The sequence below is a fragment of the Ochlerotatus camptorhynchus genome, unplaced genomic scaffold, assembly GCF_037179485.1.
Source record: "Ochlerotatus camptorhynchus isolate MF236.1 unplaced genomic scaffold, CSIRO-AGI_Acam_v1.1 ptg000431l, whole genome shotgun sequence".
Lineage (NCBI taxonomy): Eukaryota > Metazoa > Arthropoda > Insecta > Diptera > Culicidae > Ochlerotatus > Ochlerotatus camptorhynchus.
The window spans coordinates 332,823-357,640 of NW_027040917.1; the positions used below are offsets into that span (position 1 = coordinate 332,823).

General features: G+C 38.7%; 1 pseudogene; it reads left to right on the top strand.

Annotated features, from left to right (window-relative positions):
* The first annotated feature begins 493 nt into the window (after positions 1 to 493).
* LOC135711303 (chymotrypsin-like elastase family member 1) lies at positions 494 to 24,566 on the top strand (annotated as a pseudogene).
* The last annotated feature ends 252 nt before the right edge of the window (positions 24,567 to 24,818 follow it).

A 24,818-nucleotide genomic window follows, 5' to 3' on the forward strand; every position in this document is an offset into this window, starting at 1 on the left:
CTAACGGAGCAACTGCATGCCAACACAGAAGTGACACATCGTTTCGCGATGCAGCAAGAAAATCCTCGAATTGTTCACGAAGCTGTCGAAGGCCTGGAGGTACTGCTGGTAGGCATAAAAAATGAACTGTCTGCAATTAACAGAAACAGCACCTTAGCTGGCAGTGTCGTTGCCCTCAAAAATCACACTACATCGCTTTTCGATACAGCTATGATGGCAACAAAAGACAGTATGTCTACGTCATTGAGAACTGTGACGTCAGATATATCCACCGAGCTCCGAAATATCAGTAATGAAATAAATCAACTGAACCAGCTGTCGCTCGACATTGCGGCAAGTTGTACCATGAGCTCTAACTCTGTGCTGGAACTCGATATTCTTGACGAGCTGAAGTCACTGTCAGCAAATATAGCCTCAACACGGAGCGCTGCACCTTTGCAATCGCCATCTGACTCGTGCCCCAGCTTGGAGGTGGAATTAAATAACAACAACGATGACTCAGGGTGGCGTCTACTTGGTACCAGGAAGGTATGGAAGGCAGACTGGACCGATGACTACGATGACCGAAAATCACGCCGTTTGATACAGTAAAAAATAGCTGGAAAGGCTAGAAGGCGAAGGAAACAAAACTTGCTCAACAACAACAACAAAAACAACAATAACAACAACCACAACAACAACCACAACAACAACAACAACAACAACAACAACAACAACAACAACAATAACAACAAAAACAACAACAATAGCAACAACAACAACAACAACAACAACAACAACAACCACAACAACAGCAAAAATAACAACAACCACAACAACAACAACAACAATTTTGGCAACAACAACAAAAATAACATATCTAACAATCATCGAAACAACAACACTAACCGTAACAGTTTCCGCAGCAGTGTTAGTCAGAATAGAAACAACCTACTGCCACCTGATCGAGAGCTTCTTGCGGCAGCGAAATATCGGTTTTCCAGACCGCCGCAGGCTAACTATCGACCCACGATGCAATTCCAACGAGGGGAAATCTTAAACCCCTACCCGGCGTGCGATGTATACCCACGTACCGTTCCAGCGCACTTGCATAACGGGATGGCTGCAACTGCATCATGCGAGGCGTGTGTATGCAGGAATTCGTGTTTTGTACGAAATTGACGCACCCCTTGGAGGAAGACAATGATCCGGCAGACCCCGACATTATCCAGGACTTGACGACTTCTCTACATCAAGGAGAGGCACTCGTTTTTTCTACAAAACTGACACACTCCATAGAGGAAGAAAATAACGAAGATCACGACACTTTGCAGAACGAAACAAATTCGGAACATGAATCAGGGGTAAATAATTTTGATAATAGTTTTATGAATGACAGGTTACCATCAACTTCTTCACCTAATCTTCAGACCAGTACAGAAATTTTGGTATATTGCCAAAATGTTAACCGCATGAGAAGCGCCGGTAAAATGAATGAAATTAACAAAAATATATTAAGTTCTACTTACTCTGTCATAATGGCTAATGAAACAAGTTGGGATGATAGTGTGAGAAGTGAAGAAGTTTTTGGTAACAATTATAACGTTTATAGAGACGACCGCAATTTTCAATGGTCTGGAAAAAAATCGGGAGGTGGAGTATTAATAGCGATTTCGACCCAATTGAATTCAGAAATTATTATGGCTACTAAATTTAAAGAATTCGAACATGTATGGGTAAAAGCGCAGGTAGCAGACGAAACACATGTCTTTGCTTCGGTATACTTTCCTCCAAACAATGCTCATAAGGACACGTATGATAAGTTTTTTGGAAAAGTGGAAGAAATTTTGTCTAGTTTACCCCCTAAAGTAAAAGTTCATATATGGGGACTTTAACCAACGCAATGTTGACTTTATTTCTGATATGGACAATGAAAGCATCTTACTTCCAGTCGTTGGGGAAAATGGAACACTCCATTTCTTTTTTGACAAAATTGCAAATTTAGGACTCTATCAAATTAACCATGTGAAAAATCAACAAAATTGTTATTTAGACCTTTTATTAACAAATACTTATGAGCCGGCGCCGGTGGTGTAGTGGTAAGCGTGACTGCTTTCTAACACCCCAATGGGTCTGGGTTCAATCCCAGCCGAGGTCGGTGGGATTTTTCTGAGGCATAAAAATCTCTGGTCACGTCTTCCTTCGGAAGGGAAGTAAAGCCGTTGGTCCCGGCCCATGTGTATTGAATGGGTGCGATATCCTACGCAGGTGTGGAAGCTGCCTTTCTTGCACATTCGATTGCCGTCATTGGATGGCAATCGATGTCCGTCGGTGATTGGCACTAGATTGCGGAACAGAGACCGACGTTAAAAAAAAAAAAAAAAAAAAAAAAAAAAATACTTATGAAGATTTCTGTGTGACTGAATCGTTAAGTCCCATATGGAGAAATGAAATGTTTCACACAGCAATAGAGTATTCTCTATTCGTTCACATAAATGAAAAAACCAACGACTGCGAATTTGATGAAATCTTTGATTACAATTCAGCAAATTATGATAACATTAGAAATAGATTGAACATTGTCGATTGGCAAGCAATATTAAGAACTGCAGGAAATGTTGAATGTGCAGTTGACGTATTCTACAATGTGTTGCTTGAAATAATTCTTGAAGAAGTGCCAACTAAAAGAAGAAGACGTTAGAGTCATTCAAAACATCCAGTTTGGTACAACAGGGAACTGAAAAATTTAAAAAATCTAAAGCAAAAAGCGCACAAATTTTATAAAAAATATAATAGTGAAGAAACTTTGGCATACTATTTAGACATTTGCGATCAGTTAAATTTGGCCGTGAATATGACATTTGAGGAGTATAATTTAAAAACTGAACTTGAAATAAAATCTTGTCCTAGAAACTTCTTCAATTATGTGAAAACCAAATTAAAATCTGATAATTTTCCCTCAAAGATGCATTTGGACGATAGGATAGGTGAGAACTCGGATGATATATGCAATTTGTTTGCAAATTTCTTCCAAGAAATATATACTACGTTTTCAGAAGAGGACCGTGACCGTGAATATTTTGAATCATATCCAGAATTTTCAAGTGACATCAGCGTAAGTCAAATCAAGGTTCATGATATCTTAAAGGGTTTAAACAATTTAGATGCATCTAAAGGTCCTGGCCCTGACGGTGTTCCGCCAGTTTTTATGGAACCTTAAGAAATTGAACTTACTGTTCCATTATTTTGGATTTTCAATATGTCACTGGAATCCGAAACTTATTATTATATATTATTATCTCTTGCATTCCGAAACTTTTCGAGGCGATTGTAAATGAAAAACTCTTTTTTCAAATTAAAAACAGAATAACTACTATGCAACATGGCTACTTTAAAGGCCGTTCAACAACTACGAATTTGCTCGAATTAATTAATTATTCCTTGAATGCAATGGATAACGGAAACCATGTAGAAGTGTTGTATACAGATTTCAGCAAAGCGTTTGATCGAATTGACATACCCATGCTTCTTTTTAAACTTCAAAAAATGGGAATTCATTACGCACTCCTCAAGTGGCTTGAATCATATTTAACTGACCGTCATCAATTAGTAAAATACAAAGGAAAGATATCAAATCCTGTTGATGTCACTTCAGGAGTTCCTCAAGGCTCCCATTTAGGACCACTTTTATTTATTCTCTTCGTCAATGACATATCTTTCATTATTAAGAAATTGAAAGTTTTAATATATGCTGACGACATTAAACTTTTTTTGGAAATAAAAGATGCCAAAGACATCATCACATTCAAAGAGGAAATTCAAATATTCCATACTTGGTGTCAAAAAAGCCTGCTACAATTAAATATAAAAAAATGTAACTCCATTACCATTAGTAAAAAACAAAAGCTACCTGATATAACAGTCACTTTAGGAAACCATATCGTAGAAAAATGTGATAGAGTCAGGGATCTAGGTGTTATTTTGGACTCAAAACTTACTTTCACCGATCATTATAACACAATTATTAACAGAGCTAACAACATGCTTGGTTTCATAAAACGTTTCTGCTATAACTTTCACGATCCGTATACGATAAAAACATTGTACATTGCTTATGTAAGATCGATATTAGAATATTGCAGCATAGTTTGGTCACCTTTTTCAATCACACACGAAGAAAGAATAGAGTCCGTTCAAAAGCAGTTTCTATTGTATGCACTCCGCAAGTTAGGTTGGACTGTATTTCCTTTGCCATCTTACACAGCTCGGTGTATGCTCATAAATATCCAAACATTAAAAGAACGTCGTGAATTTGCTATGATTTCTTTCGTAAACGATATCGTATCACATCGAATTGATTCAATAGAACTATTGTCATCCTTAAATTTATATACACCATCTAGGCATTTACGAAACAGAAATATATTTGCTACAAATCGTCATCGTACGAATTATGCCAAATTTGGACCCTTGAACCAAATGATGGATACATATAATAAGCACTGCGATAACATTGACTTAACAATGACAAAAACTAAATTAAAGCAATATTTTAATTCGTCGCATAACGTCAACTAGAAGTAATGTTTTAACTTTTTCTTAAAACATATTATAAAAAATATAAACAAAGACAACATTGTAAAAATAGCACTTAAGACAACAATTGTAAAACGGTCTACACTGATTGACGACAAATAAATAAATAAATTATTCTTCATTAGGGTGGTCAAAAATTTTTTACCACAACTTTTCATCAGAAATTCCTAAAATCAATTGTAAAAATATCTTGAATTGCGTTAATCTGTTTTTTTTTTTTGGATCATGAGTTTTAAACAAGAGGAACATTTGCCTGAAAAGATGAAAAAATACTTGCCATATATTTTCTTATTAGCTACACCAAATCAGATTTCCTGGTACTCTTATAATTTTTTCGATGATCTTCAACTAATTGTAAAATGCATTGCTTTTGATCTTCATCCGTTGATAATTTTGAATTGTATGTTTTAATCAATGCTATACCACGCTCTTCATTATCATTAACTACTTCCAAACATTAAACCCGTCTTTTGGCATTTTTAAACTCGATGGAACTACTCCACTGCTCCATATCGACATTCGAGAGTGAAAAGAAGTCAAACTTTGACGCGTTTGCGCCACCCCTAAATCATGTCCGATTGAGCTCAATTTTTGCATAGGATCATTTTTCGAGGCAATATACATTTTGTATATGGTTTGTTAGCGAAATTTGATGGTCAAATTTTTCCCATACATTCATTGGCAGTCTACTGAGCAGTTTATTCAGCATGTCAGAAGAATATCATCTTCCTAATTAATTTATCCTGACGGTCAAATAAAATGCGCGGCAAAGTTACAGCTGGTAATATTTCACATTAGTACAGACAGCATACTTTTTTTTCCATAAGGGATAAAACGAAGAGAACAAAAAGTTTTAACATAAACTTCAAAGGGTCAGTACAGTATGAGCTTGAATCCAAATGAACTCAAATTTTGGGATAATTACCAGGACCAGATTTGAAATCGATTGAGCTTGGTAGAGCAATATTAATGTATGCACTCAAGAAGTCCTCCGGATGATCTGGAACTATTGCAAATAGTAGTCAATTAATAATAAAGGTCCTAGAGCCATAAAAGTATATCATATTTTTTCAGAAATTTGCATCCAATGTTGTTCAGAAGTTTCTATAAACAATCTCCTGAAGTATCTTCCGAAATCCACTGTTGACAGAACTGTCAACTGTTTCATATTTCCCGCCTTTTGACTTCCCCCAAAAGACCCTTCTGACTTCTGACTAAACGTTCTTTCGACTGCCCCAGAAATCATTGTGAATTGTCTTCCGAATTCCTCAAGTTTGTTTCCCCGAAAAATCCTTGTCCTTGTCTTATTCCAAGTACCATTGCAAATTTATGTTACATTGAACCGGAAGTTTCTACTAGTTTCCTCTACATGTATTCTTGAGTCGGAAAGGTTCATCTGTTTTCCAACAGAAGTTTATATCTACATCTTTCCGAAGCTACTTTGACTTCATGCGAAAGCTTCTTACAACACCCCTCAGAAGACTCTTTTTTTTTTTTGGTTTGTTTTTCCGTCGATCTTGTTTTCCGTGCTGAGCACCAATGCTACCGACGCCAGGGAGGCAGCTCCTACCTATCGACCCATCAACTCATGAACCGGGGACCAATAGCTTTACTTCCCTTCCGAAGGAAGGCGTGATCAGAGATGTTATGCCTCAGAACATCCTGGCGGCGCCGACTAGGATTGAACCCAGGCCTGCTGGGGTGAGAGGTAATCACGCTTACCACTACACCACCGGCGCCGCTCCTCAGAAGACTCATCATCACCAAACTTAATTATTCTTTTAGCTTCTCCCTCTGGGAGTGTTTCCCGAATTCCCCGACTTGAAAAATACTACTTTTAAGTTAATTACAACAATTGTTGCAACCCTATGACTGTTTGTTGAATGCTGATTTTGAATACAATTGAACGTCATAAAATTGAAACTTATGTAGTAAAATCTACTTTTATGTTATGATAAACTCTTCAAAGCAATCATTACAGTTTCATAATGAAATGCTGTCAAGATTTTTCTTGATAACTATAACCGAAAACTTTTACAAGGCAGTTAAAAACGCAACCAATTCCGGAGTGATTTGAGATTTGGGCGTAATTGTATTTGTAAACAAACACGTCAATCACCGATTTTTCGCGAATAAAGGCTCAATTTTGAAAACTAATAACACTATTCGGTAGAGGTATGATTCTTCTATCATTTGGTATAGTTTGTTTATAAGATTGAGCTTTTATTCACGAGAAATCGGCGATTGACCTGTTTGTTTACAAATACAATTACGCCCAAATCTCAAATCACTCCGGAATTACGATCAATTTTCCCGGGATTAAGGTAACAGGCCTCCACAGATCTAGGATATTGGTCATTAAATGACCATTGCACAGTGATCCAGAATGCAGATTTAGGTGGAAGGATATGTTTTGAGCATGAAATTGAAAGTTTAGACTATTCTAAGAAAGTCTCTTCTAAAAAGTTGTTTCTTATCAAAAATCTAACTTTTTTGCTTGTAGAAATTAATGTATGCATTCATGGGCAAAGTTACAGCTGAGCTAATTTCAAGCAACTTATGCATGAACTTTTTTGTATCTTTTAAATTGACCGATTTAGATCTATTTTCTTGAATTGAGTTAGGGTGTCTCTAAAAAACAGTTGTTTTGCTATAGATTTCTTATTTCAATTTGCTCAGCAAAGATCTTTAGATCTTTAGAAGGTGTAAATCTTTGCTCCATAGAGCTTGTCGATATCTTTCGCCAATCAAGAGTTATTGACGTCTTTCTACTAAAAATATTCCCTTTTTAAATACAGCAATCGACTAAATTTTTAATAGAGACCAAAAATATCTATTAGTACCGTCTCAATGACGCGTTCATCTAGATAAAATTGACAAATAGTAGATTTTTGGCGATGGGCCCAATCTTATATCCATAGGCCAACATGAGAGCCATTTCTCCTACGACGGAAGAATTTGTTTTCCAGCAGTTTACCAACGTGCTTTGTTTTATGTCCTTTAGAACCACATCCAAGCAGTCTAAACAATTCTTGATGCTGAACTTCTTCCAAGTAACCGCTAGTGACAGGCCTTCATTCTCGGCTGTTTCCAGAATAAAACTGTAGTTTTTCTTGACATAGTTCAACTTGAAATGTCTGATGAAGCCTTAATCAAGGGGTTGAATCAAAGACGTGGTCTTTGGTGACATGCTGGTTTGTTTCCACTCACTTGCTATAAAAAATGTTTTTTTTTTCTTAAAATTATGAAACCTTTGGATGTTATAACTATATGTGGCACTTGTAAGTTACAAGAATAGGTGGTAAAGTATGCATTTGACACATAACACCTGTCAATATTGCTGTTAGAGCGTCACAATCAGCGATTTTACGTTTCGTGAGCGCTCACTCTGAGTTAACGCTCACGAATCAGATAATCGTTAATTGTGGCACTCGGAAACCAAAATTGACAGGTTTTTTGAATCAAACGCATACTTCACAACCACTTTATTGTAACTTGCAAGTGCCACATATAGTTATAACGTCTAATGGTTTCATAATTCTGAAAACACAATTTTTTATAGCAAGTGAGTGGAAGCAAACCAGCATATCACCAAAGACCACGTCTTTGATTCAACCCCTTGATTAAGGCTTCAGCAGACATTTCAAGTTGAACTATGTCAAGAAAAGGTACAGTTTTATTCAGGAAACAGCCGAGAATGAAGGCCTTTCACGAGCGGTTACATGGAAGTAACCAAATATCATTATAACATCTAATGGTTTCATACTTCTGAAAATCAATTTTTTATAGCAAGTGAGTGGAAGCAACCCTGGGCATGTAAAGAACCCTCTTTTAGAGATTGCTTATGGAAGGCGGATGCGACGGAGCGTTATCAAGGAGCAGCAAAGCCTTGAAGCTAATGTTCTTGACTGGGCAAAACTTCTCCAACTGTGGTGAGAAGTAGTCGTTTATCCAGTCCTCAAATAATTCTCAGGTTATTCAACCTTTCTTTTTGCTACGATCATGCACAGGGAGATTCGTCTTCTGTAAATTGTTAATGGCACTTGGAATCACGGCATTGTTGGTTACCAATGGCTTCATCAGGGACCCTTTCGCGTTAGAGAAAAATATGATTGAAAACCTTTTTTTGACCCCTTCGATCCCGGTATTGTTTTTAGATTATCTGAGACATAAGATCTTTGAGACGTTTTTTTTTTGTAGAACAGTTTTTTTTCATCGCAGTTGAACATTTGGTCAAGACAATACTGAACACTTCAATTTCTTTTTTGACCAACGATCAAATGGCATCGATATCCAGCCTCTAAACGTCGTCCCCCTTCCGGAAATACCCAGATTGTACGGTATTTTACAGTTTTGTTCTACCGATGGCCATCATCTTGGATTCCAAACTGACGTTTGGCATCGATTACCAGCCTCTACACGTCGTCCCCTTTCCGGAAATACCCATATTGCAGGGTATTTGACAGTTTTTCTTGATCCGATGACCGCCATCTTGGATTTTAAAACGCTCTCTTTACCAAACTCTCCAGTTGGAGAGGGATGATGAACCGATTTGTTCCTTCCTAAAGTTGTCCTTGCTCGCTTTCTACACTCTATATACAATTTTCACACTACCGTACTCTAACGGAACTATCAATTCTATACTTTCATCTCCTCATCTACCGTATAAAAATTACCATTTTAATTTGTTAATTGAAATTAGCATCTTCAACCATGTAAATCGTTGACTTCACGCAGGAGTAATACTTAACATATAGTCAAAATGAAAAATACTGTTAAATAACCCACAATATGGCTATTTTTGGAAGGCCAATTTTGAGGAAGGGACGAATCGGGTTCATCATCTCCTTTACCAAACTTTAACTTTAACTTTAAACTAAGGCCAATTTTGAGGAAGGCACGAATCGGGTTCATCATCTCCTTTACCAAACTTTACTGTACGAGCTGAAGTCAATATCAGCAAATATCATGGCAGCACATAACGATGCACCTCCGTCACTTGATTTGTGCTGGAAGGTGTGGAAAGCAAACTTGACTGAGTACGGTGCTCGAAAATTGGATAGGTCAACTTTCTCTGACGCAATTCCTATCTGGTCACGGTTGCGGAAGATAAAAGATAACTCAATCAATGAAAATTAACTGCATAAGACTGTGACATAAGTCACCCTATATAAATTTCAGTTACAACCATTCACAATTGCCTATACCTAGCTACAACTATACTAATCAACGATTGAACGGTAACTTAACACCACAGTCAGTTTGGTTAAGAAGTTTGACGCGTTCAGATCACTGGAAACATATGCAACCAATCGCAATGAGCTCGGCGTCTGTTGCTGGCTTTTGTTGTCGTGCTACAGAAAAGTCTCACCATTCAACACGAGACACTACTGTGCGTAATACCACAGGTCAACTAAATGGATCTTATCGTACGGGGCCAGGAAACCACATCTGGCGAATGGCCGCGTCATGTTGCTGTCTACCATCGAGCTCATTATTCTAACAACTATGTTTGCGGTGGTACCCTGATAACCGAGTTGTTCGTCTTCACAGCAGCACATTGTGTACAGAAACAGACACATCCCATATCGGTCAAGCTAATTTTTGTGAGACTGGGAGTTCATGACCTGGCCGGATGGCACTCTAAGGAGCAGCAGCATTCGGTGCAAAGAATTCATCTGCCTAGGAATGTTTCTCAGAATCGATTGGGCGGTGATAAAGCACTGCTGGAACTGAGTACTGTGGTTAAATTCAATGAATTCGTTCAAATTGCTTGTTTGGTCAGCATTGAGGATTTAACGGGAGAGTTCGGAATGGCCATCGGATGGGGTTGGACAGATAATGATGCAACATCTTATATGCTGAAGAGCGTGGTGGTTGATCAACGAGAAGGTAAGAATATTTATCCCGTTAACGCAAGTTGTTCCGTAAGGGTTATACTTAAATACGCACACTTGAAAATCAATTTGATATTATTTATGCAAATTGCTGAAAACAAATGTGTTTATTGTGTTGTTCTTTATAAATTATGTAAATCTGTCATAAAATTACCGCTTATGGTACCAATTCTCATGAATGATATGAAATTGATTGTCAAATGCGTGAAAATACCCACCTTCGCTGTATACCTTGTAACTGTGTTGAGTACGGTACGGCTCACAATTCATAATATTATTAAACCTTCAAAGTGTTTTTTATGTTACTTCATACGCGAAGTTAACGATTTTCAGAGTTGGTTGGAAATGCTAACATGAAGCTTTAGTGTGATGATTTATTAGCTAGAGAATGATCTTTAGAAGAGGGTAGGTGGATAGTTCCGTTAGAGTTAGAGTACGGCAGTATGAAAATTGAATAGAAGTTGAAAATGAGCGAAGGGCCATTAAAGCGACAGTTTACAAGATAGACGCACATTTTTGCCTAGCCCGTACGATGTACGCGGGGACTTGAAGTATGTCTCCAAGTCCACAGGCAAAAATGTGCGTCCCTCTTGTTGCTCATAAACTGACTGCGGCTGTGGAATAGTTCTAGCGACGTTTTCATCACTACCTAAAGCCCCACGTTGCGAGAGCATTTCCAGTCGATGGTGTATTATAATGCAGTTCTTCTTTACCCAACTATTGTGTTGCTCCTCTCGTCATGACCAACGTGATCATCTCAGAGAGAAAGCAGTAGGGTGGTTGTTGCGTGCTGTACCATCATCAGCATTGTTGACGGCTACTCCCGCCTTGAGTTGTTACATTCAAAGTGTTTTTTTTTATGTTACTTCATACGCGAAGTTAACGATTTTCAGAGTTGGTTGGAAATGCTAACATGAAGCTTTAGTGTGATGATTTATTAGCTAGAGAATGATCTTTAGAAGAGGGTACTCGGAACTATCCACCTACCCTCTTCTAAAGATCATTCTCTAGCTAATAAATCATCGCACTAAAGCTTCATGTTAGCATTTCCAACCAACTATGAAAATCGTTAACTTCGCGTATGAAGTAACATAAAAAACACTTTGAATGTAACAACTCAAGGCGGGAGTAGCCGTCAACAATGCTGATGATGGTACAGCACGCAACAACCACCCTACTGCTTCCTCTCTGAGATGATCACGTTGGTCATGACGAGAGGAGCAACACAATAGTTGGGTAAAGAAGAACTGCATTATAATACACCATCGACTGGAAATGCTCTCGCAACGTGGGGCTTTAGGTAGTGATGAAAACGTCGCTAGAACTATTCCACAGCCGCAGTCAGTTTATGAGCAACAAGAGGGACGCACATTTTTGCCTGTGGACTTGGAGACATACTTCAAGTCCCCGCGTACATCGTACGGGCTAGGCAAAAATTTGCGTCTATCTTGAAAACTGTCGCTTTAATGGCCCTTCGCTCATTTTCAACTTCTATTCAATTTTCATACTGCCGTACTCTAACGGAACTATCCACCTACCCTCTTCTAAAGATCATTCTCTAGCTAATAAATCATCACACTAAAGCTTCATGTTAGCATTTCCAACCAACTCCCTTATTAAACCTGTTCTATAACTAACCAGCATGCGTCCGAGACAGCTTGAATTGTTTTGCTCACAATGCAAATAAGGGGGAATTTCCTTCTGGGTTAAGGACGACATCTGCACTCATAACGAAGTTCGGCATTCATTTCAAAAGGGCGAAACTGTTTTTGTTAACAATGATTTTAATAGCCACTTTATCTTGAATTAGAGCACATCCATAAAAACTTTCTATGTCATCAGGTAGGGGAGTCCTATATTTTCAAGTTGATAAATTAGTTTGAAAGTATAAGCTTTAATTAACGAGAAATCAACTATTAAAGGCATTGTTTACAAAAGCAAATTCACTCTAATGAAATTATGACATCGAAATTATTTACACCCAACCGAAGGATGTAAGATTGGCTTACAATTACACCGTTCGAAAAATTCATGTAAATTTCTGCGCAATTTGGGGCACATAAAATTAACGCTAGATTTGGCATAATTGTACGCGATATTTCGTGTCAATTTAAGCGCAATATCTCATACATTAGTAATATTGTATGCAAGCTTGTAAACGATTTCGCTGTTTATGCCATGTATAGCTCAAAATTAAACGAAGGGAGATTTTACGCCATAGTTAAAGTTCAGATTTTTTCTGTGTATGAGGCATTTATCATCGCAGGATGTTGTTCTACAATGTTATACACAGTTCTAAAAAATCATGTAAATTCACGCTGAACGCACCCTTAGCATAATTTTACACGTGTTCAGAAATGTATACGCTGCTTTTTTGAGTCATGTAAAATTACAAATCCTCATCGCGGAATTTTCAACGATCACATACTTTTACTCCTATTAGTTTAGATTGTGAATTTTAGATGTTTTTTTTTTCTGACTTGGGTAATCATGATGGTCTACTTTAGTTAGGATTAAATTTTACTATCCGACATAGCTAACTTTGAAATTAATCCAAGCCGATATCACTCAAAATTAGGAGATCTTATATTTAGAACTATTAATCAAATGTAATCATATAAGTAAATATAACATTTACTGTGGAGAATCTGTTTAAAACTATTTTTTTTATCTAGTTCGTTTATTTGGAAGGCTCAATCGCGTTAGCTTTACGGAGCCGATAATTCATTGTTCACTGTGTGTAACAAAATTCACTTAATTCTATGTCTAGTAGGAGTTGGGCCGATTACTCGCGGCTTACTCGAGGTTAGAAGGGTACATTTTCGAAGGATAGGATCAGGGGAGGAGCTTGGGGTAGGGTTTCGTTGTCTCATCAGAGCGTTGTCGCCAGTATGAACGGTAGTGCTGTTCTAGCTTCGTCCGGAGTTCGACCGGCTATGGTGGGTGACCAGTGGGCGACGATGAGACTCATCGAGACGGGGGGACAAGACAAACAAAAACTAATAAAGAGAGACAAAAGACAAAAGGAATTAAATTCTTATACTAGACATTTGAAGAAAAACATAAACGGACTGCATATAGCAGAGATCACGGGTTGCCAACACGTCTCTGATAGGAACATAGGGTTGTCTTCCTTGGGCCTCGAGGGTATTCAAAAGTCGCTCTCTGGCGGCGTCATTATCCGTACATTGCCAAACTGCGTGTTCGATGTCATCGTAACCGTTTCCACACCGACAGATGTTGCTGTCCACGAGGTTTATTCTATTGAGATGAGCATCTAGCGAGTAGTGGTTGGACATAAGTCTACTCATCACGCGAATGAAGTCACGACTTAAGCCCAAGCCTTTAAACCACGCTCTCGAAGAAACATTAGGAATAATTGAATGTAACCACCGTCCAAGATTTCCAGTGTCCCAATCGGTTTGCCAACTCGAAAGGGTACTCTGACGCACTAAATGGTAAAATTCATCGTGTGAAATTTGCCTGTCATACAATTCGCCTTCCTGCGCGCCCACCTTTGCGAGAGAGTCCGCCTTCTCATTGCCTGGGATTGAGCAATGTGAGGGGACCCATACAAAGGTAATCATATATGATCTTTCGACCAGCACACACATCTGCTCCCTTACCTTTGAAAGGAAATAAGATGAGTGCCTACCTTGTTTCATCGACCGAATAGCCTCAATCGAACTGAGACTATCCGTGAAGATGAAGTAATGGTCTGCGGGCATGTTGGAAATCATCCCCAATGCGAAGTTGATTGCTGCCAGCTCAGCAACAAAAACGGAACAAGGTTCCTGAAGTTTGCGGAAGGCGCTAGAGTTTTCATTGAAGACACCGAAGCCAGTGGATCCATTGAGACGGGACCCGTCTGTAAAATATCTTTTCATGCAATTGACTTGTTGGTACTTTTCAGTAAAAATACGTGGGATAATAATAGGTCGAAGTTGATCGGGAATCCCATGAGTTGCTTGTTTCATGGTCAGATCATATTCAATTGAGGAACTGCGATTGGTGAAGTGAACACGGTCTGGAGTATAACAAGGAAGACACATATCTGATGATATGTAGTGGTGGTAGATTCTCATAAATCGAGATTGTGTGTTCAGCCCAAGAATTTCTTCAAAATTTGCAATTATAAGTGTGTTCGTCACTCCGCATTTGATTAGTATTCTGAGAGAGAGCTCCCAGAAACGGTTCTGGAGGGGTGTTACTCCTGCCAGAACCTCGAGACTCATGTTATGCGTTGAGTGCATACAGCCTAGAGCAATACGCAGACAACGATATTGAATTCGTTCCAATTTTATTAGGTGACTTCTTCTTGCCGAGAGAAAGCAGAAAGAGCCGTACTCTAGAACAGAGAGAATTGTTGTTTTATAAAGCGTTATGAGGTCTCCCGGATGAGCACCCCACCATGTGCCGCAAATTGAACGGAGAAAGTTGATCCTCTGCTGACATTTTTGCTTCAAATACGTAATATGGGCATTCCAAGTGCACTTTGAATCAAACCAGACCCCAAGGTACTTGAAAGACAATGATTGGGTAATGTTTCTGCCCAAAAGATTAAGCTGCATTTGGGCTGGGTACCGCTTTCGAGTAAACACTACCAGTTCAGTTTTCTGCGGCGAGAATTCGATCCCTAGATTCATAGCCCAAGAAGACAAGTTATCTAAGGAATTTTGCAATGGTCCTTGCAAGTCCACGGCATGTGGACCTCTTACGGAAACCACACCGTCATCTGCAAGTTGTCTTAGCGTGCATTGTTCTGCCAAACAGTTGTCGATATCTTTGACGTAAAAGTTATAAAGAAGAGGGCTGAGACATGAGCCTTGGGGCAGGCCCATGTAGCTAATTCTGGAAGTTGTCAGTTGTCCAAGGGAAAAGTTCATTTGCTTTTCTGACAACAAATTGTACAAGAAATTATTTAAAATTCCAGAAAGTCCACATCTGTGCAGATTGTCTGACAGAATTTCAATGGAAACTGAATCAAAAGCCCCCTTAATGTCCAAGAATACTGAAGCCAATTGCTCCTTGTGTGCAAAGGCCTTAAAACTATTATGTAAGTCTAGTCAAGCGTCATTTCTTGTCACTGCTACATAATAGGGCCCTATATTCAAGCTAGAAACGTCTAGAAACGAGAATTAAAAATTCTGATAAATCTAGTAGCCTTTTACGCGATGTCGTGTAATTTGCAATGATTAATAAGATACACTTCATATGCGCGATATATTGCTTAAAATTACGCTAGAACTTAAATGACGTGAGCCGTTTTTCTGCTAGTTTTTAAATTACGCTTACGTTAAAATTCATAATTTTTGCTGTGTACATCGTCTGCTAGGTCAACTGATATCATTAAATGTAATACATTGCGTGTACGTTTGTCGATCATGTAAGGGTTTAAAACAGTCATTAAGTGTCAAAGTGATCTGTCAGACCAATTAGAAGATTAATTCGGTACGAAGTGTTGATGTCAGAAAGCATCCGTTAAAAGTGACTCGTTCTGAAAACTTTTTTTTTTAAATCAATCCTTACTGTATGTACAATCACCTCAATTTATTCATAGGTTAGCTCTTGGATTAGTTGTAAGGTCCTGAATAGTTTCTATCTTGAAGTTATAGTCCAAATACTCCAAATCCGTTATTTAAATAATAAGAGAATCAAAAGAATAACTACACACTTAGAAATAACTAATTTTACACGAGACGGAATCCATCTTTGACATAAAAAATGAGACGTAAACAAACATGTCATGTAATATTAAGTGCTCCGAGACTGAAAAGTTCGTTGCTCGACGAAAAGTACGTTTGATTGAGCTATATTTTACGTCTTTTATGACTCAAATTTATGTCAAAATTGACGCTCGTATATGTCACTCTCAGAGCACCTAAATTTACATGAATTTTTCTAAGTGTGTAGAGCGTTCAGTATCATATGAACTGAACTGTGCGGGGATTGATTCTCTTCAACGATTTTCTCTTCGAATTATTTTTAAGTGAATATATTTCCGGAATTCTTGTGATACAGGACTGCATATCACACCTATTCGGCAGTTCAAAGTGGCCTTATTAGATCAGAAGACAAAGCAATTGAGCTCGTGACTTTGGTGTGAGAGGTGTGAGTGTTAGCCACTGCGCCAGGGCCCTCCCCATATATTTGAACATCAAATAGGCACTCATTAAATTTATCATCAGTTGACCCCAGTGTTGACAAGTATCCTGATACATCAAAAAATTATTCTGATTTTTTTTGTAACTATCCTGATAACATGAAAACCCCAATTTATCCTGATTTTCTAAAAACCATCCTGATTTACACTTGTTTGTCATAATTGCGATTGAAGACGTATTCTGTACAACATCTGACTGTAGCTTCATCTGTACGGAAACCCACTTTTTCTTCATTTCTTCTTCAGATTTGACATCCTTAGGATGCTTCCGTAGTTCCTGCTTCATAATAGCCCAGTATTTTTCGATGGGCCTTAGCTCCGGTGCGTTGAGGGGGGTTCATGTCCGTGACGAAAGTGACCCCATTGGCTTCGTACCACTCCATGACAACATTTGAATAGTGGTACGAAGCTAGATCCGGCCAGAAGATCGTAGGGCCCTCGTGTTGCTTCAACAGAAGAATCAGACTCTTCTCTAGACACTCCTTGAGGTAGTTCTCCCCCTTTACCTTTACAGTCCCGGTAGTCACGAACGGCGCACTACTTTTGCCACATTAGCAGATCGCTTGCCAAATCATGTATTTCTTGGCAAACTTTGAATGTTTCTGCTTCCTTACTTCTTCCGGAACATCAAACTTGTGCTGCGCGGAAGCTGCCCCAGTAGCCCCGGAAGCAGGCTTCCATTGCGCGCGCTACCGTATGCGATACGCAATACGAATAGTCTCATAGTCATAGCAGTCTCATGCGCAAGAGATTTGTAGCACTCTGTTTCTCTCTCTTCTGTTTTGTCGCATCTCACATTCTCATAATGTCAGTGTGTCGCACTGTTTTGTAAGCACAGCACATTTCCGGATGTATGCGTTTCATGAGAACGAGTATCATGCGACGTCGCGTGAGCCGAAGGTCATGCGCTTTTCGCAATGAGACGTCGCTAAGCGACGTTTCAATGCGACATCGAAATAACAAACTCAACTGGAAGACCAACTCGTGTTCTTGATGTGGGAAAAGTGTTGTTTTGTTTTGAAAACGATGGAAAGCGACCTAGCTTCTACACTCTTATCGAACATGGAGAAGAGGTGTCGGATGGTTATGACCAACAAAGTTTTCCTAGCGGCAATTTTCGTTGATTAAAGGATTAACTTGAAAAATAGCCCATTCATGACGAACGAAGGAAGAGATGTGGCTTTGGTAAGCGAAATGTACAATCAAGTTGTGGTTTATTTGCTCGTTAATACATATGCTTTTTTTAATTTCACCGAGGGTCCACGGTACTAACACTAGGACTGTTCAGAAATCTGTCGTCGCAAATTGATTGTTTCAATTCAGCATCATGGTGGCTGATATGAACTATCCTGTGAGCACTAACACATCTGAATAATTCAGTTGCTGCCGTAGTAAGTTTGTTGATTGACAGGTATTCAATACAATTCCTGAAGCAAGAAGCTTAGCAACAATCCGTAATACAGATATGACACAACTTTTTCCTAAATATATTACATTAACCTTAATCCAGCATTTCGTACCTACGTACACTGAGGTGCTAAGTTGATCGGACAAAGGTCGTTTTCATACAAACTAGCCAAGTTTAACATGTTGTAAATGTGTTCTGTTATGATCAATTGAGCTGAAATATTGACGCAAAACTACAAATATTTTGAGCTTCACGTGAAAGAAATACCAAATTTTTTGAAGCACCTGCTGGAAGGTGACAATAAAATTAAAATTTGTGCATAGCTGATCGGACAAAGGACACTGGAAAAGCAAGTTTTGAGTCAAAATTTCAACTCAATTGATCATAACAGAACAAATTTACAACATGTTAAACTTGGTTAATTTTAAGGGTAGACTAAGTGTGTATGTAATAAGAAGTCACCACCAACGTTTTTGCAGCAAAGTACACTTCTGCGTTGAAAATAATCCCTTAAAATAGTGTTAACTCAAGCAAGACAAAATACAAATATTAATCTTCAGAGTTCTATCATTACTAGCGTGTTGATATGATCGATCAAGTCAGACCGAACTGTGATTTTTTTTTTTTACTTCGAGAAAAACGAATTTAAAGTTGGCTGTTCAATATTGTGTATTATGTAATGGGACAAATCATTTGACCGTTTTCTCTTGCTACTCTAATTTTTTCCAAATCTGGCTGAAAAAGTGAAATATAGCTGAGAGAATTCTTGATCTTATGATATCATTAACTCATTTTTTGTTTTTATTTTGCTAGTCGCTTCTGACTTAACGCCGACTATATGATCTTGTATAGTAAATGTAGTGCTATTTTACATTCAAAATCGTCCATTTATATTTTTACTGGTCTGAGTAAAAGTATTCTGAGGGATTCTGAGTCTAATTTGGTGCAAATGCGCAATAACTTGTTTATTTTTCCACCAAATGGACTGAAAGCTTCAGAGGCTTCCAAAAAATGTATTTTAGACGATTTCCCCATAAGGACTTGTTGAAGGACACATAGTTCCAAAGATATTCCGGTATTATTTGGGGTGCTAACATGCTAACGGTATCCCAACCAGGGATGGGAAATCATTTTAATTCATTTCGTGCATTCATTTACATTTATTTGCCTCTAACTTTTTTCATTAACAGAATTCCGTAAAATAGTGTTTGAAGCTTTTGAAGGTTTTGATATTAGCTTCTATTTTTTGTAAATGACTCAAATCGGTATCTCTTATGCATGATGAATCAGAGCGATAAGAACCCACCATTGTTTTTCAGTGAATGTAAATTGCATTCACTGAAAAACAATAACATGTTCTGCCAGCTCTAGTTGTTGTAGTTAATATCAAAAGCCACAAAAGCTTCATACATCATTTTACGGTATTCTGCTGATGGAAAAAGTTACAGACAAATGAATGTAAATGAATGCACGAAATGAATGTAAATGATTTTCCATCCCTGATCCCAACTACCGTAAGGTTGCCATCCACCGCTCACGTAGTCTTCCTTTACCTTCCTTTAGCATCCTTTCGACAAGCAATTGCGTCTTCCTAGGATCATGAGTGGTGATCTTACGGTGATTCCAGTATAACTCTGGAACCATGTGTTGAGTCTGCTTGAATCTATACTAGAAGATATTTCTGGAACCATTTAGAAACTTCACCCCATTTGAAAAGGGCACACAAGTCTTCTGTGAACAAACCCTTCCAGTCCCTTCTCTCGTCACCCGACAACATCACATATGATGGGACCGCTAGAGTCAAGGCATGCGAAACAGCGCACGGCGATGGCGCCCTGAGAGAGCGCATAGAGATGTTGCAATGAAACAGTCGCATGTGATTGAATACATGCGTCGCATTGAGAGAGCAATGCGATGAGACAAAACAAATTGAAACGCTTGAATTTGTTGAGAGCGTGTAGCTTGTCGCGCGCATCGTTCTGGTACTCTTTTGTACAATTAATGTAGCACACCATGGATTTGAGAGTCATGCGACGCTCTGTCTCACAGCTCGCTGTCGCATTTGGGTACGCGTGAGATTTCCGGAAGCCTGCCCGGAAGCTGCCGGAAGTCCGCCTTGACATAAGTCTCATCATCCATGATGAAACAATGAGGATTCCTCAGCATCTGGGTGTACAGTTTCCGGGCACGTGACTTTCCCACCGTATTCTGCCGTTCGTCACGATTTGAAGCCTTCTGGCTCGTTGCACGAAAGACTTGGACAGACTCAACTTTTTGGCCACATCCCTGACCGAAGCATTGGGATTCCGCTTAAACGCTTTCACGACACGCTTGTGATCCTGATCACTAATAGAACATCCATTCTGACCGCATTTCTCCTTCCGTTCGTTGCTCAGAGTTTTGTAGTAACGTTTAATCACACAACTCACCGTTGACTGCACGATTCCGATGTCCCGATGAGAGAGTTTTGGATATTTCAGGTGCTTGCGCAACATCAATTCGCGACGTTGCTTTTCGGGTGACGCCATTTTTTCCAACTTTGTAAAAACTGACAGCGATAAAAATACAGTGTAAACAATACACTCTAAACAACTTCTACCCAAATTTTCAAGAGAAAATACCCAATGGTAATACCCGCTGTAGTCAGTAATACAACCAGGCATGGACAATAATTTAAATTCATTTCTGTGAGTGGGCTCAATCTACCCCTCGTCACAAGAGTAGCTCAATTAGGATGTTGGCAACACTCCTCAATAACGTATTGCATTAATACTGGCAACACGTCATCGAGGCCCAGAAGCCAGCAATATCCATTGCATCGCCCTCTTTCGATTGCTGACCGACCGCGAGGTAAGACATGCAGTTGTCCGCCCTGCGCCATACGTAAGACTCCAGCGTGTTGAGTTATTTCCGTCTAAAGTACAGTGCTCACATAACCAGCACAACAGGCAGATCAGCAAAACTCAATTCGAAAGAAACGAACTCCCGCATATTTAAAGGACTACGTGAAACCAGTAGCTATTCAAAAGCTGTAAATGTAGAACTTCTCACTTGTTTACGTTTTTCTTTTCCGCAATGCAAATAAAACAATGTCTTAGTAATTCTGAATTATTCTTACCAACACCTTCAAACGAATCTATTTTTTCTTGACAGAAGTGCTGAATCACTGAGTACAGAGAAAGGTGAAGCAGATCGTGAAATATGGTTGTATTAGTAAACAAAAAAAAAATCAACGTAAACGCAAGTAGTGACGTCACTAATTGCTTGTATCGTACAGGGGTTTTACTCACACAACTTAAACGATTGCTTCACCCCGGTAATCCAGCTCATTGGTGCTGAATAGCTGAATGACATTTGATTCTTGCACGGGAGTTTGAACAGGGTTCAGTCTACACGCTTAAATAAAACAACGTATCTGAAAAGTTTAAAGAACTCAAATTTGGGAAAAGCATTGTTTTGTCGGTAAAAATATACATAGGGGAAATGGATGTAATGTCGGCCTAAATGCTTCTGATTTGGGCCCATACATAAATTCAGCAATCGACTATATTTTCATTAGTGACCAAAAATATCCATTAGTACCGTCCCAATGACGCGGTCATCTAGATAAAATTGATAAACAGCAGATTTTTAGCGATGAGCCCAATCTTAGATCGATAGGCCAACATTAGAGCCATTTCCATTATATACACGAAACGAAAATCAATTGTTTTATTCATGTGCTTCACTTTTTGCAAGGCGTCTGCTTTTAAGTTGACTTATACATTTTATGAATAATCAGCAATAGAAATTTGCCAAAAGGTATAAGAAGATTTCTATCCGTGTATATATTTTAATTATATATTTTTCATTTTATTTTTTAATGGGGAAGTAGGAAAATGTGAGTGGGCTCAATTTACCCCTCGTCACAAGAGTAGCTCAATTAGGATGTTGGCAACACTCCTCAATAACGTATTGCATTAATACTGGCAACACGTCATCGAGGCCCAGAAGCCAGCAATATCCATTGCATCGCCCTCTTTCGATTGCTGACCGACTTCGAGGTAAGACATGCAGTTGTCCGCCCTGCGCCATACGTAAGACTCCAGCGTGTTGAGTTATTCCCGTCTAAAGTACAGTGCTCACAATTTCGTGCATTAATTTGAAAGTTCAAATTTATTGGTTTTAAAGGAACAACAAAGCATGCAGTGAAATCCGAACTAATCTACTTGATGATCCAGAGGCTGGACAAACTGTCCAGAGGATCCCCTCGAAATGGTGATGGAGTTCCAAAGGAAAGACAGCCGAGTAATGCTGCTGTTAATGTTAAAATCGCTGGAACTCTTTCAGGGGTCGAAATAGGCTGGGGAGATCAAAAGGCCAACTGGCATCGAACCGGTACAACGTGGATACACGATTTGAGGAGGCCAAGGTCTTGTATTTTTTGAAGAATGCGAAGAAAGTGTTCCGTTGCTAAAGGCTGACTTCGTCAGTGGTGTCACCGGCTGAAAAAGTGAATCCGCCATGTTGCCTTTCTGCGACCGTCACTACCAGTGCCACCGGAATGATCATGTGACCGTGGAGCGACAGTCGGGAAACTAAATTAAAACTAGCATATCCGAAACAATACGGAATACCTAGTAGTGACGAGCCGTTTATCTTCCTAATTCCTCCCTTGGCCGTTTATCATTTCTCACACAAAGCCTTTCTCCAAATAAGCTGGCCTTTAATCAAAATCTAATGCGCAGTACGAAAGCCTTTGTGTGGGAGAGTACTTTTCGGCAATGTTGTTATACATAGTTAGGTAAAGTGGGCCGTAGTGTCATTCCACCGCATGACGAAAAACCGATATTATAATGCGGAGTTGCAAAATAGCTATTCATGTATCAAGTTGCAAAAAGAAGATTTTTTCAGCACGAGTCATAGTTGCCGATGCTTACCGAGGTGGATAAAAAAAATTGCACGAGTTGCATTCAACATTTTTTTTTGCACTCAAAAGAGTGTCGAAAAGTAGAACATTTCGGCACTGGATGCTGCAAAGTAATACTTTTTGACACTGTAATTTTAGTTATGAAAAGTAGGTTATTATGTTATTCAAAGCAGAAAACTGATACTTTTCAGTAGAGGGTGCTAACAAATAATTTTTGTAACCTTTGATAAACTTGATCGATGAGAGTTATTCGTGAGCAACAGCAAAGCTTATGTATGGGAAATGACTGTAATGTTGGTCTATGGATCTAATATTGGGCTCATCGCTAAAAAGCTGCTGCTTATCAATTTTATTTACTGTTGGATATTTTTTAGCACTATTGAGAATTTAGTCGATTGCTGAATTTATGAATGGGCCCAAATTAGAGGCGTTTAGGCCGACATTACATCCATTTCCCCTACTTTTCATAATTAAAAGAATATTGTCGAAGAGTACTACTTTTCATCATCCAGTGCCGAAATGTTTTACCTTTCGACCCTGTTTTGAGTGCAAGAATTGTGTATGCAACTCGTTGCAAAATTCGTTTTTTTTTCATCACTCGTCATAATTATGCAACTTGGAAAGCCTCGTTGGATGAACTACGACTCCTGTTGAAAACATCTTCTTTTTGCACCTTGTTGCATAAATAACCATTTATTTTGCATCTATTTGAGAGTTTTAGTAATGAACCAAGAAAATAATAAATAAAGATATAAAAAAAAAGAAAAATGCGATTTCAAGATGTTAAATCGATAGGCCCCTTTATAAGTAAGGGCTCAAACAGGTTGTGATAGTATTCAATTTTGACATATTCGTTGGGGATTGAAATCAATTCATTCCTATAAATTCTCCAATATCAAAGCTAGAGATTTAGTTTTTCATGTTCTATTTGATATGTTTTTGACGGCTATTTATAAATTTTATTTAGATGAACAATTGGACGGTACTAATGGATATTTTTGGTCGTTATTGAAATGTTAGTCGATTGTTGAATTTATGTATGGGCGCAAATTAGGGGCATTTAGGCCGACATTACATCTATTTCCCCTACATATTTCAGCCCACTGACAGGGATTGACGTGCCCAAATTATTTGTTTTGCTGGTTTGGGTACGCTGTCTCTAGTGACATGTTGCCTACGCGATAATGACATCCTGTAATTGGGCAAGGACTTTTACTCCATTTAACAAACATTACATATATTTCAGATCATATTCAACCAGTCTGTCTACCGGTAGCACCTAAGTTGCGCCAATCTCACCATTCAAGATACAGCATCTCCGTGTTCTCAGGATGTCGTTACCATCAAAATGCTACCCTATCAGAGGTGAACCACTTCGAGTGTTGTTGTGGAAATGTTACGTCAGACTACAGGCAACTCTGTATGAACGGTGGTGGATTTTGTAAGGGTAACAACGGAGGACCCCTGGGCTACGTGGACTACCTTGGAGGGCCACGCTTTGTGCAGTTTGGAATCGCGTCCTATCCGGTTACATCCAATATGGAATGTGGCCCTACGGTGTACACCAAGGTTGCTTCCTTTATCAACTCGATAGTGGAGAATAAAAAGCCGTGATGCATATTTAATACATATATTCCCAAGATGGGAAACATTACTTCTTGCTGGAAGTAGTACACTATCAAATCAACTTTCAAACTATCATACTACATTTTCAATTGTACTTATACATTTGTTCCTATACAGTGCGTGTCAAAACAATCGAGCAATTGTCATTGTCATTTCAAACATTTCCTCTCTGTTGATTGTTAACGAATCGTAATGAAATTATTAGGACTTATGACAAATTCAAAATGTCATCGTTCCTCA